We start from the raw sequence: 12,071 nt of genomic DNA on the forward strand, positions 1-12,071 counted from the left end.
TAGCAAGGTCTGAAAGGGGAACTTTACTTTTACTTAGCTCGTGTCTCATGTTTACAGGAAGTATTCAATGAACAGCGTTTTGGATGTAATCTTTAAAATTAAAACAAAAGTTAGTTTATCTTGTAATATTTCTAAAAGTAATGAAGTCTATTCACATGTACAATATTTCACATGTTCCTTCAGATTTGATGGTAATTTCATCCTAACCAAACCTCTCGCTGAACTGTAGGTTATGAATCTGGTACTATTGAGACCATCGAACAACAGTCCAGTCAGCATATCACACTACCTGGCTGCCGTCAATGAAACGATAAGGAAAAATCTTAGCATGAATAATATTATAATAAATGAAATGACCATAAATAGAATCATGATGAATCAACTAGTAATTAATAAGATTATTATAAATAAAATCAGCATAAGTGAAATTATAATTGAATTTGTCATGAATGAGCTTAAAAGGGATTGGAAGAATAGAACTTGCAGTTAAAAACTAAATTTTCAAAGTGATACCCAATGTGTAGAGTTTTAGGCCAACATTCTGATTAAATAAAAATTACTTTTTAATCTTTTTTTTTCGTTGTCTTTTTTCAGGGTGGGCGTGTGTTGATTCGCTTGGGGGATAGCGATATAGACTATGATCGAAACTTCCGTTTCTATATGACCACCAAACTGTCTAATCCACATTACTTGCCAGAAGTCTGCATCAAAGTAACAGTTATCAATTTCACAGTCACCAAGAAAGGCCTTGAAGATCAACTTCTTAGGTTGAAAATTTCTTTTTCATCTGTTTTTTTTTTAGTTACATGCATTTTATTTTAGCTCTGGCTTAATATCCAAAGCATTCTTTCAAGACTAAATTAACCAGTCGAATTGTTAAAAAGATTTTTAAAAAAATAAGATTAGTTAAACTAAATACATTACAATTTTTATTACCAAAATAAAACCTAGATTTATGTAAATGTTGTTTTATTGTTTTGATTATGAAAATAGAAATAGAAATTTTTTTTTGGAGTACAATCTGTTTTTAAATAGACTAATTTTCAACTAGGAACAGTAAAAATTTCAACTAGTTACATTTAAAAGGTCAGACATGAAAAGGTTGTTTGTTTTTTTTTCTTTTGGTTGTAGTGATGTTGTCAGTTTAGAGAGACCAGACTTGGAAGAACAAAGAAATGAACTCATCATGAGAATCAATGCTGATAAGAACCAGCTGAAATCTATTGAAGATAAAATTCTTAAGTTACTTTTTGAATCGGAAGGAAATATATTGGACAATGAAGAACTTATCAATACATTGAATGATTCTAAGGCAAGTATCACATAGGCCTTGAAATGTGAGAGTTTCACATGTGTGAGTTTCACTTGTTTCCATTGGTAATGTGGGTGTTTATGACCATTAAAGCATCAATCAAATGTCCCAAGCACATCTTGAGGATCTCTCATTCCTTATATCTCTCGGCAGAAGTAACACAGCACTAATTTTTTTTTATAATTCCGCTAGCAGAGTTTAATATGTAATAATGATCATATAATTATAATGTGATTTAGAAAACAAAGATGTAGAAGACTAGAAATCAAACAGAAAAAATACCATTATGTTTTATTAGACTTGGTTCAAGAAAAAACAATGTTCATAAAGTTAAACAAAATTCTAAGATTAAAATGGGTCTAACAATGTTACCAGAAAATTATATCATGAGGGTGTCTAGCAATAAATTTTACTGCTATTGGGAAAAAATTGGTTTTAGTTGCCAATTTAAAGTAAAAACATCAAGTAACAGTGTAGATACACTTGTTGAAATAAGTTCAGATGTAAAATGTATAGCAGACATGTATTAACTAGTTTTTAATTCTGATCAACTTAAAGAAAAATATTGAATGGTTTCTTGACAGGTCACCTCAGCAGTTATCAAAGACTTACATTGAATTGTTTCTTGACAGGTCACCTCAACAGTTATCAAACAAAGACTTGCTGAATCCGAGACAACAGAAGAAAAGATCAGTGTGGCCTGGGAGAAATATCGCTGTGTTGCTGTGAGGGGTTCGGTTATGTACTTTGTGGTGTCTGACATGGGGGAAGTAGATCCCATGTATCAATTCTCTCTCAAGTATTTTAAACAGGTAAAGGAATGGATAAGCCAATAAAATCATCACATTAGTATGTGTAATTTACATTCCTAAACCAATAAGTATTGATCTTAGTACCCAAAGTTGGTCTCTTTCAAATTGTAGTGGGCCCATGCATAAATGTAAAATTTTTAACTTTACCCATATTTACTTCATATACATTTTGCAAGTATTTAAAAAGGATATTGTTATAAATGAACTTATTGATATGGGTAAGGTTAGAAGTGCATATGACACGCTCACACAGGTGACAGAAGCCATCTACTGCTAGCATTAAACCAGGATGAGGGATGGCCCTTCAGGAACACTCTACTTGAAAATAGGTTGTGATGTGGTCATGTGATTTGTCTAAAAAAGGTCTGGGGACATTCTGTCATTTCCTAGAAGGCCTTCATTGGCCCTCTATAAAGAGAAGAGGTGGCAGAGTCAAGATAGTCTGGTAGAGTCCAGGTTCAGTTCAGTTCTGGACAAAACAGATAGTCTAGTATGATTCAATTAAGTAGAGCAGTACCTTTTTGTAAGGTTCTCTACAGTGAAGTGCTTGTGCAGTCTTTCAAACTTCCAACTGTACAGTATTTGACATAGTTTATTAGAGTTGATACCCGGCAATCTGAGTCCAGTGTTTCCAGGCAGCCAGATAGATAGTCATAACAATAAAAACAGATAATTTACTCATGTATAAGCACATGTGTTTTTTTCTCATATTCTTTGACAATCAGTATATGTCTTATCCAAAATATCCATTATTTACAGTTAAAGTTTGAAATACAGTGTCATTATTAACTAATTTAGAAAATTCATTATAAAATGTTTAGCTTCTTTGTGTATTGTGTTGCTGATGGGCAGAACCACTTTAAACATTACCCCTGTAAACCGATTATAATAATAATCTTTATTATCCATGAATGCTTTGCTAGATGGTATATTAGATGACAATGACGGTATATAAGATGATAATGACGCCAACCTGCAACAAATTTTAGCACTGCAGCTATGGTTCTTGACAAGGCTAGATGGGATTCTTCTGTAAAATCCATTGTTTCTTTGTGATTAAAAGAATGAATTACAAGGTGTCAACATTTTTGTCATCTGTGCCTCTGTAATAAATTGGTAGGGTTCGAAAACAGGACTAGGCAGTAGTCAAAAGGACCGAGGAGCCATCTGTATGAGTATGAAGTAGAAATTAGTTTGGTGTATTTTTTAGAAAATCTGAAACAAATTTGAAAAATGAAATGATGCTAGAATAGAGTAGTTTTCTCCCCTACACCCACATTACTAATAAAATTTAAAAAAAAAAAAAAAAAAAATCTCCCTCCCCATCATCTGATTGTCTGAAAGGAAAATTGGTCCAGTCCAAAGTTAGGCAATCATGTCTGAGTTTAATTTGAATTTTAGCCTTTATTTTTCCAATGTTTCAAATGCTTAGGATTTAGTCAGAAACATCTTAACCATTTTATTATTTTAAAATTTTATTCAGCTATTTAACAATACAATCTCAACCAGTGAGAAGTCCGATGACCTTCAAACACGACTGGACATTTGCTTAGAAGAGACTACAGTATGTATTTACAAGAATGTTTCTAGGTAATTCTTGTATTGTTACCTGCATTGTGTCTCATGGTTTCAGTAATATTGACATTACTGGAATTGGTGTAATGCAAAAAAAGCACTCCACTGCCTATAAAATGCTTCCAAAGGCATGCATCTCAACTAGCCTCTGACAACTAGTCCAACTCAGATATTGGATCCGGCTTGAACTGTTATCTGTCAAGAAGAGCACTGGTGCTTTAACAAGTAATCTTCAGGCAGGAAGGGGCTCCTTAGCTTGCTGGCTACCCACCTAGGAGAAGGAAAACTCTAATTCAAATCTCTACTCATTGCAGCTATATCCAAACATGGGGAAAGTTTTCAGGAGTCAACCCTGAAGAAAAATCAAGAGCCAGTGACCCTTGGGCAGCTTACAGTGCTACACCCTGGCAGAGTCTGGGATGCCGATAAAATTTACTCCTTAACTTTATTGGCATTAACCTTCATTTGGATAGATCAGCTGGTTGCAAGGGGAGGGAGGACTGCTGCGTGTGTGACATGGTTCCAATCATAGCCTATGTATTCATCTCAATTACATGAGACCAATAGTTGTTTCATGACTGAAGGAGGCCATAAAATAATCAAATATATCTCATAGTGCCTCTAGTATATGGTTTTGTGGGTCATGCTTTATTTTGTAGTATGCTTGGTCCCCTTTCACATCCTTCAGATGCAGATGATGCAAAGGTCATCTGTTTCTATTACTGATGGTTAACAAGGATGTTATGAAGCTAGCCTTTTCTTAGCTAATGTCAAGTACCCATTATTTATATTGTAAATCTTAAAGAATTCATTAACTAAATTAACTTTGATCTTACTTACAGATTAATGTGACATGTGAAATGAGATATTCCTCTAGTGATTGCTTTGATTTTCTTTCAGAGGTCTCTTTGAAAAACACAAGCTTGTATTTTCATTTTTGCTTTGCTCAGAGATTATGAAAACTGAAGGGGAAATAACTCCCTTGGAGTGGAATTTTTTTCTCCCTGGACCTATTGGAGGTATAGAGAAGGTACTAGACATTTTGATTATTATTTGTCTTCTTCTCTTATTTCAACTTCATTTATTTTAGGAAATGCCTTTACAGAAATGAAATGACTTTCTAGAGATATATAAATATGTTATCATTTTATTATATACATTAGGAATAAAAAGTTTTAAATAATAGTACACTTGTATGGAATAGTGATTTTCTGTGACCGTGGCTGTGTATCAATGATTAGCCTCTTTATGCAGAAGAGAAGTTAAAAAGGGAAGATTGTAAATTTCAAGAGATGTAAAATGCTGAATGCCACAGAATTTTCTGTACATCTTAAAGATTGTAGCTTATTCAAATCAATTAGATTTGAGAGTTTAAATTTATATAACCATTGCGAATCAACACACTTTGTCACCACTGACAACTTGACATATTTATGGATTATTTAGAATCTCATTGAAAGTGGAAGGTTAAACAATTATAGAACACACAACTTCTATCAAAATAAAAACTTTTTTTCTTTTATTGTAATTAAAAGCCATTACATTTTCTATAGCAAAATGTCCCCAAACCAGAAAACACAACGTGGCTTCCATTAAATGTTTGGAAAATGGCCTGCGAGATGAGTGACACATTTGAAGACTTCCGTTACATCCATTATGATTTGGATAAAACACCTGTATGGATAAGACTGGATGAAGGCCCTGAGGTAATGATAATGATAACAAAATGCATTACCCATATAAAAAAATATTAAAACAATCAGTCTCAATCAAACTGAAGGCTACATATCTTAATAATTAGGACATATCTTCAAAAAAGATCATTTCATTCTTTGAAATCTGTCTCTTTAATCTATTTGTACATAATAATGAGAGACTTAACTCTGCAAAGGCATTGTTTTTCTGGCTGATTTAGGCAACCCATTTCAGGCGTAGGAAATAAATAGCACTTTTTAGAATTTGTCCTAGCATTTGGAATGAGAAATATGCCTTAATCACTTGTCTTATATTAAATTGTTTTATTGTGGTTTTAAATTATACAAAATATTTTACAGTTTGTGGCATAGTAACCATGGCACAAATGGGTTCCGTGAGCCCAGGCTCATTACCAATCTCTTAAAAACAAAATGTGTTTTTAATGTTTTGAATTCTTACATTATTTTATTTCCCATTAATTCTGTGATTATAATTTTTAAATTGTCTGCAGTATATTGCAATTTGATAAAGAAACTGATGGGGCCTCCATACAGGATGACTAAATTTAGTTTTGTCATTCTAGATTCATTGTTTTAATCCTGTGCCCAAGAGTCTCTTGCTACCCCTTCTGTTTACTCTGTAATGCTATCCAAACACATTTTCTGTAATAGTATATAGCCTGGTGAGCCAATACACATAAAGTGATGAACACTATATTTCTTATGGTCCTAAAGAATTCACATTAGTCTGAACACATTTGGATGAATCTATAATAAAAATCTGTCATTGAAATCATTAATGTATACTGTGTACAGCTCTCTGTATTTTAGTTCCAGTGTTACTAGTCTAGTCACATTTATTGGGTTGGTCAGTTCTTGATTTCATATCAGGATTTCCTGACTACAAACTCACTCACGAAGCTCTATTGCTATCTTAAAAAGCTGAACACATGGACCAAACGAAGATCGTAAAATAAAGAGCAGATAGTTGCTATCTTTGCACCAAAAATGCAACAGCTTTTGTTGAACCCTATGGTGATAATATTCATGAGGTCGAAATGCATTTACCTGATGAAAAAACAACCACAAAAGTGCAAACATAAAAAAAAACAAAAGCAGAAGATGCAGATTAAGGAGACGCCCACAAAAATTCAGACTTAAGAAACAACCAGCAAGCTTGCAGACAAAAGAAACAAGCATGAAGATTAAGACAAGAAGCAATTAGCAGAAAATGCAGACATAAGAAAAACACCTTGAAGATACAGACATAAGGAACAACAGGCAGAAGATGCAGACATAAACCTTTAAATTCAAGAGTGTAAATTTGAGCCTCCAACTAGGAACAATTAAGTGAGTTGGCATCTTTCACACAAAAATTGTAGTGCTTGTGACAATAACAAAACAATAGTGCCTTGTGACAAAAATAAAGTTTTTTATTTCACTTTCTCTAGTGGGTATTCCCATTTTACATAATGATTTATCAATCTATGTAAGCAATGGACATAAAGTTTATACAATAACTGTTGGAAATAAAGAAAATGAACAAGATAACAATTATTTTGGTGTATGGTTAGTTTAGTTCTTTCCTTGTAAATCCTAGGCACAATTTGAACTGGAGGGCGTATGGGGTGAATGTTATGAAAATGATTTAATGTATCAGTTGTTGTTGTTATGTTAACGTGTGCTTGTAACTTTCCATAAGAATGTGTTCAGCAAATATTAGAGATGTGTGTTGTGTAGTCATTCAGTGTATTTCGACTCTATTGTATTATTATGTTCCTAACAGGAGGCAAGAGAAAAAAAGTGTTTTCTTTACAATAACTGTTAAAGAATTTTAAAAAGGCTCATTTTATTAACAAGGATGTATTTTATATTCAGCTTGACTTGGGCCTTTAGGTCTAGGTTTTACAATGTTATGAATGCAAGAAGCTTGTGAAAGTTTTTGCGTTTTAAAATTGTATAGATTATAACTGAGAAAGCATGATTTTTTTTATATAAAAAACTTTAGGTTCGAGCAAATCCTCCTCCGGAGCGCTTTCTCTATGCTGTCTTGGATCCCCCCTGAATATAACGATGGTGATCTGCCTCTTCCAGATAGAGTTAATGGAAATTGGAATGATCGCCTGACAGCTTTAATGTTTGTTAAAGGTTTCCGTGAGGAAAGGGTGAGTTTTCAATTAAAAGTTTTGTTGTGTGCCCAAGAAAGAGCATCACACTCATGTCTTACAAACCAGTACATAGACCTACTATTCTAACTGTGAAACTGGCAAAGGGGATCAAAGGATCTTGCGCCATAGCCTTAAGTTTTCTTACCATGGTCATAGTTTAAATATTAGATCTATGTTCTGTGGCACAGGTTCTCTGTAAAATCACATCACATCTTAGATCCCTGGGTTAGGGCAGTCAAATGGATAATCTAGATCTATGGCCTGCTAACCAAACTTCTTCCCCAGTTAAAGGCTCATTCTGGCTTTTTACAATATGATGAATTAAAAACAATGCTTACACTCACAATGTTCAAATGTTTAAAAGGAGTTGATATTCTCTGTAACATGAATTAACTTAATGTTGAGGTAGAAAGACTAATTGAATAGATCTAGATCTAGATTAATCTAAATTGATGCCAGGGTTATCCTTCAATGCTAATAGATATCTTGGGGCTATTGAGATTGTTGATCCATTGAAAATGATAGAAAAAAGTAGCAGTTAGGATCAAAATAATCTTCTAACTATAAATCACTGTGTGTACATTTTTTTCAACAAAGATATTTTTCTTGGGTTTTATGTGAATAAAAATTAATTATATCCTTTTTGGATTTATTGTTAACTTTTATTTTATGTCAATTCTGTTTTTATCCTAGACAACATTTGCAGTGACAGAGTTTGTTTCTGAATGTTTAGGAAAACAATTTGTTGAAAGTCCTCCTGTCACATTGCCAGAACTCTATGAAAGTATGTCTAAGACTACTCCACTTGTCTTCGTTCTTTCCCCAGGATCAGATCCAATGACATCATTTCTACATTTTGCTAAAGATATGGGAGTTCATGAAAAGTAAACACAGACATTTTTTCAATAAATATATTCATTAAATTAGTTTTCTACCATAAATGTCTTCTTTAAATTAAGCTAAATTCTATGGGAATTTAAATATGATTGTTATGGAAAAGAGAAACATAAAGCTTACATGGAGAAACTGCTGCCATTTTTGTGACATCTTTTTTGTCTGGTGTCAGTCTGCTGCCCTTTCATATCAGTTAGTTACTTCTTGAAAATTAAGTTTTAAACGAAACAAAATAGGGAACTAGATTTCTTTGCAACACTAGCTTTTAATACAAGTAGATCTACATCATCTCATTCACAAAGTCAAGGCTCTAACTCTAGTTAGACTGAGAGTTTCTTATTACAGTGTTCCCCCTGCTTCCTCATTTTCCAAGAGTTTCTGTAATCTCCTCAAATTTACCCATATGACTGAAACAGCTCAGCTTTGTCTTTTCACATTATAGACTTGAGAAGTTCCTCCTTTTTTTGTCATCCAGAGTGTTGACTTGTAAGAGTAAAAACCCAGCATTTTTCTGTAGCATTTATTTGAATTTTTTCTTTCTGTGTTCAGTATCCAACTTACACAACCATGTGGGGGTTCAGAGACCACTAGGGAAGAATGCAGTTTTAATTTTGTTGGAAGCTGTTACTTTTCCAGATTCTCTAGATTGCTTATGACAGCAACTGCCAAGCTTAAAAGGGTTTTTATTTCTTATTGATTTGAAGTCCATCTCTTCCAATGTTTGACCATAGGTATTTAAATGAGTCAACTTCTTCTAATGTTAGTTCGTTCGACTGTACCCCAACATCCTCAACATCTCATTATATCTCCAGCACAAACTAGTATTTTGAATTTATCAGCACTGATTTCCATGCAGACTGCTCTAATATACAGTTTTGAAGTAATATCTTGTACCTGGTCTGAAATTTCCCCAATGAGGTCTATATCCTCTTCAAACCCGAGATGGACAAAGACTGCCCATATGGTCAAGTAGGAGTAAATCCTTCTTGAGTTTCCATCATAATATGCTTCAGAAATATGTTAATAAGAGCTGGAGAGATAATGCATCCTTACCTCACTCCAATGGCTGTCCTAAAACTTTCTCCAACTTTGTTGTTCAGAAGTATTGAGCTGTTTACCTTAGGGTATAGGGCTTCGATATTATTGATAATGTTTTTATCCAAGCTGAACTCCCCCATCACTTACCACATACCATGATGCCAAAACCAGTCAAACGTTGTTTTTTTTAAATCTGTGAAGTCGTGTACCAGTTTATTTAGCTGTTAAAGACATTTTCTCCTTTAACAGTCTAATGTTAAATATATGTTCAAGAATGCTTCTACCTTTGCAAAGGACCTCCTGAACTTTTGAGTCTGTTGAAATTATTTTCAGCATTATTTTGCTTGGATAACTATTAGACTTTATCGTTCTATAGTTTGTTTGTTTTTTTATTGTCTCAAGTTTTCTTTCTGGAGCAGTGGAATAAAAAAAAATTTGGTTCTATTCTTGTGGCAATATTTTTTTTAATCCCATATTTTCTGGCAGATAGTCCTAAAAATTTTTTTATATTTGAGCCATTGTATTTTAAAAGTTCTGATGGTATGTTATCCCTCTGATGATACAATATAAATACCATCAGAAGGATAGAAGTGTTACTTATTTGAAACCTATCAATTTTTTATTTGTTTTATCTTTATACAGTTTAATTATATATTTGATAAAATCTTCTTTGTATAACTTTTAATTTGGAGCAAGCTGGCTAAGGGAAATTTCTGTGGCATTTTACGTCAGGAGAGACGATCTTTTCCCTTTGCAACATCTTGTGTGACTAAAGAGGCCAATCCTTGATACACAGCTGTGATCGCAGGTTGGGCATATGTGATCACCAGGCGCCATTGCATTATCACCCTTCTTTCTGCTTCTGTAGTGTATGGCATCTGCAATCCGAGACCCTTCCTTTATGCTCTCTCTTCTTGTAGATCTATCCAAAGCTACTTTTTCCAAGCTGCTAGTGTCGATTTTGAAGAGCTTCATGTCACGTTTGCATACATCCATATAACGTAAAAGTGGGCGACCAGCGGCTCTCCTGCCTTCTATTAGATCACCATACAGAATATCTTGTGGAAGTCGATCTACTGGCATTCTACGAACGTGGCCAAGCCAGCCAAGGCATCTGCTGCTGATAACAGAGCGCATGTCCTGGCATCCTGCTCTTTGTAGCACTTCCTTATTGGTTATCCTATCTTGCCACCTTATTTTAAAGATCCGCCTTAGGCATCGGAGGTGGAAGACATTCAGCTTTTTTTCTGCCATGAGTAAGTTGACCAAGTTTCACTTCCGTATAGCAAGGTGCTCAACACACAGGTCCGGTAGACTAGGGCTTTAGTATTGTTAGTCAGCAATATGTTGTCCCACACTCTTTTCTGCAACTGTGACATGGTGGCCATTGCTTTAGCTATCCTGTTGTTAATGTCTTTATCCAGTAGAGTATTGTTGGATATGATGGAGCTGAGATAGCAAAAGTGATCCACAATTTCTAGTGGTTGGCCATTAATGTTTACTTGAGGTGCAGTATTTGTGTTCTGGACTAGTATCTTAGTCTTACTTTGACTAATGTTTAAGCCTAACTTCTGGCTAGCAGATAGTTTGTCAACTAGGAAATGAAGCTGAATATCAGAATCAGCCACAATAGCTGCATCATCAACATACAGGAGTTCCCTGATAAGTAGCTTCCTAACCTTGGTTTTTGCCCGCAGCCTTGATACATTAAATAGTTTTCCAGAGGATCTTGTATGGAGAAACACACCTTCGTTGATGTTGTTGTACGCATGATGCAGTAGACAGGAGAAGAATATGCCAAACAGAGTAGGTGCAAGCACACATTCCTGCTTGACACCACTGCTTACCTCAAAAGGTGTTGATTGGGCTCCATTGAATTGACAGTACATTTCGTTTCCTCATGAATGCACTCAATGAACTTCAGTAGTTTGGGAGGGCAACCTATTATCCTTAGGAGTTTGAAAAGGCCACTTCTGCTGACCATATCAAAGGCTTTAGTAAGATCAACGAAAACGATGTAAAGGGGTCTGTCTCTCTCTGAATTTCTCCTGAGGGAAATTTAATTATTATGTTATTATTAGAGCTAACGAAAGACATGACATTTCCTAAATTTTATTTATGGATGATTAGTTATTGCTTAATTACATTGTGGTTGTTTTTATTAAATCCTCATCACATTTAGAAAGTAATTTGTAGGTTTGATTCCTTATTTTAACTATTCACTTATAGTGTGAAATCAATTTCACTTGGCCAAGGTCAAGGTCCAGTGGCAGATACAATGATCAAGAATGCAACCAAATTTGGTGACTGGGTTTTTGTACAGGTAAGGAACAGAAGCTAGCATTTTTTTTTTTTTTAGACCTTTCCAATCGTCATTTTCAAAAAGTATATAGGTAACTGTTATATTATAATCTCTCCTAGCCATTGACTAAACAGAAATCAATGTTTATTATTTTTGAATAAACATAGATTTTTTTTTCCCCAGATTTATAAATATATTAATTAAAAATTTGATTGTATTATTTTTAAAAGACTTAACATTTTTTGCGTTAAAAAGTTATTTAAACCAAAACATTTA

At 34.0% G+C, this 12,071-nt stretch overlaps 1 pseudogene; it reads left to right on the forward strand.

Annotated features, from left to right (window-relative positions):
• LOC129923309 (dynein axonemal heavy chain 6-like) overlaps positions 1-12,071 on the forward strand; it is a 95,113-nt pseudogene that overhangs the window by 57,676 nt on the left and 25,366 nt on the right.

This window comes from Biomphalaria glabrata, chromosome 16 (assembly GCF_947242115.1).
Source record: "Biomphalaria glabrata chromosome 16, xgBioGlab47.1, whole genome shotgun sequence".
In the NCBI taxonomy this organism is placed as follows: Eukaryota; Metazoa; Mollusca; class Gastropoda; family Planorbidae; genus Biomphalaria; species Biomphalaria glabrata.